Consider the following 2,500-nt stretch of genomic DNA (forward strand, 5'->3'; position numbering starts at 1 on the left):
GTCGTCTCGTCTGATCTGAGGTCGGATTCGGATAGTGCAAATAACTGGTGTCGCTCACTGAGGAGGAGGAGGAGATTTTTTTTTTCGTGCGCGCGCGTGTCTCGTGTTCCACGCCGGCTGGGGCTACACCTCGTCTCGGGTGCGGTTGGGACATCACGGGGCGGTCATAGTTTGCGCCAAAAAGCCGCCCGTGAACCGCGGACTGAGGTTTTACACATGCCTCTCTCTTACACGTGTCTTCTCTCTCACTCTCTCTCTCACACCATGCCGTTTCGTGCGGGCATCGAGGAGCCCCGCCGCGGCTGCACTTAGGGTAACGTGGTCGCCCTCGATAACCACCCAGTCGCGGGATCCGTGGCGGCCCTGTCCCGCTCCACGGACGTCCCGATTGAATCTCAGACGACGCTCAGACAGGCGTGGCCCCGGGAGGGACCCGGGGCCGCAAGGTGCGTTCGAAGTGTCGATGATCAATGTGTCCTGCAATTCACATTAGTTCTCGCAGCTAGCTGCGTTCTTCATCGACGCACGAGCCGAGTGATCCACCGCTAAGAGTTGTCAGTGAGCCCCAAAGGCGGCCACAGTCGGCCCATCGGTTGGGTGGGTGGGCTTCCTGCGGGCCTCCTATGGGTTGGAAGTCAGAGGCTAGTTCCTGGAGGTGGAAATGCAGGGAAGGTATTGCGGGCAAGCGGGCACAGTGCACCTACCGCTCCGGGACAAGGCCGATGGCCGGAGTCGCGGGGCACGGTGGCGCGGGCCGTCGTGTTCCGGCCTAGAACACAACAACCTAGAGGGGAATTGGCGTCGGTCAAACTCCGCGCTCGGCGACGGAAAGAACCCGGATAATCAGTAACAGAGGGTCACACGCGCAGACGTCCAATCTATTTCGGACCGGGCTCTAATGCTCTTCCCAATGAACATGAAACCTTGCAACAATCCTTCCGAGACCGTAAGACCGGTGGTGCCAACTCTTCCTCCCTGCTTAGGCTCGCGCTTGCCGGCATGTGGAACCTGGCGTAACGTAACACACCCGCGTGTAGGACCGGCCTGGGTTGTGTTTTCCCCTCCTACCTTCCTTTCGTTACACGTGGGCGTGCACAGTGCACCTACCGCTCCGCGGCAAGGCCCGAACCAGGTCACGGGGAGCGACGATTTCGTGACAAGGACGAGACCAGGCCAGCGAGCGCAGGTGGCACGAGTTTTGTGGGTCTGGCCGCCAACATCGAAGATGTATTAATCGGACTCAGGCGCGCCACAAACCCCGGCGAGGAACGGGCCCGTCAGACGCTTACCCGTCAAGGAATCACGTAAGCCGGGGAACCGCCTCTAGTTAAGCACGCGCTCACGCGCACCGGCCAAAACCACCCAGCTTGTCCGCACACCCGCGATGGTTCGGGTGCCAACCTGTACCTTGTCACTTGTAGATCACCCGCGTTTATGGGCCGGCCAGGGTGTCTGCCATCGCTCCAGCTCGTCGCAATCTCGCCGGAACCAGCCGGTCTCCGCCGCCCCTTTTGCCCCGGGTGGGCTACCGTCAAACCCCTCAGCTGGATGAGTGGGTAGTGGGGGGGGGACCGGCGACCACGGGCGCTCCGTCATATCCAACCGGAGGCATTGAACCCCCCTCCGCCCCGCCGGAGGCGAGGGGAGAGTAGCGGGTACCCGTGGCCTTTGGGGCTTCGGTTCCGGCGTGGTCGGGGTCGACCGTGTACGGCCCTGCGTCTTGGAATTCGAAGGTAGCGTAGGATTTGCAACTTGCCCTCATTCGGTTTTTGGCTTACGGGCTGATTTGTTCACTTGTTCCCTCATTCGTTTTTTGGCTTTTGGCTTACGGCTGATTGTTCCCTCATTCGTTTTTTGGCTCATGGCTGATTTGTTTCACATTGTTTCTTTCGGCAAAGACTGATTTTCCACTTGCTTCGCCACACAATTTTCGGATCGGCTATGGGCTCGCCGCCGCGAGGGAGTTGACCCAGATACACCCGCTGTCAACAGCCACCGACGCCTACCGCGGACGGAGGGCCGAGGTGCCGCAGACGGGGAACGAGGCTCCCAAGGGCGCCAAGGACTCGACCTGAGCAGTCCTGTGCAACGACCCACGAGATGCGCGACAACTTCCACCATATGCAGAGGCTTCCGGAGCAACCACGCGCACGGGACCTGAAAGGGCTTGAAACCGCCTGTGGCCGCGTGTGTACCTGGATAGCGCTAACGCCACCGGGCCGTCCCAAGTACGACTCGCCGATGTAACGTCGCTTACCGTCCTCCAGGACTCACAACGGTGCGCACACCGATCCTCCCCACAGACAGGACATGTTATCCGCGCTTACAGCGCCCTTCCACACTCCACGGTTTCCGCCGCCGGCTCGGGGAGGGAGCCAGTTTTCCCGGGGCTTCATTGTTTCTTTCGGCAAAGACTGATTTTCCACTTGCTTCGCCACACAATTTTCGGATCGGCTATGGGCTCGCCGCCGCCTTTCAGAGTGTTGCCTTTATGCCGGTT

At 60.5% G+C, this 2,500-nt stretch overlaps 2 non-coding genes across 2 annotated transcripts in view; both read right to left on the minus strand.

Annotated features, from left to right (window-relative positions):
* Positions 1 to 24, minus strand: part of LOC144070443 (28S ribosomal RNA) — a 4,725-nt gene extending 4,701 nt beyond the window's left edge. The window contains exon 1 of the ribosomal RNA XR_013299299.1: positions 1 to 24. This exon is cut by the window's left edge and continues 4,701 nt beyond it. This is a non-coding gene — a ribosomal RNA (28S ribosomal RNA).
* Positions 25 to 400: 376 nt separating this feature from the next.
* LOC144070441 (5.8S ribosomal RNA) lies at positions 401 to 554 on the minus strand. Its single transcript, XR_013299297.1, has one exon. It is a non-coding gene; the product is annotated as a 5.8S ribosomal RNA (ribosomal RNA).
* Positions 555 to 2,500: the final 1,946 nt, after the last annotated feature.

Source organism: Stigmatopora argus, unplaced genomic scaffold (genome assembly GCF_051989625.1).
Source record: "Stigmatopora argus isolate UIUO_Sarg unplaced genomic scaffold, RoL_Sarg_1.0 HiC_scaffold_89, whole genome shotgun sequence".
NCBI lineage: Eukaryota > Metazoa > Chordata > Actinopteri > Syngnathiformes > Syngnathidae > Stigmatopora > Stigmatopora argus.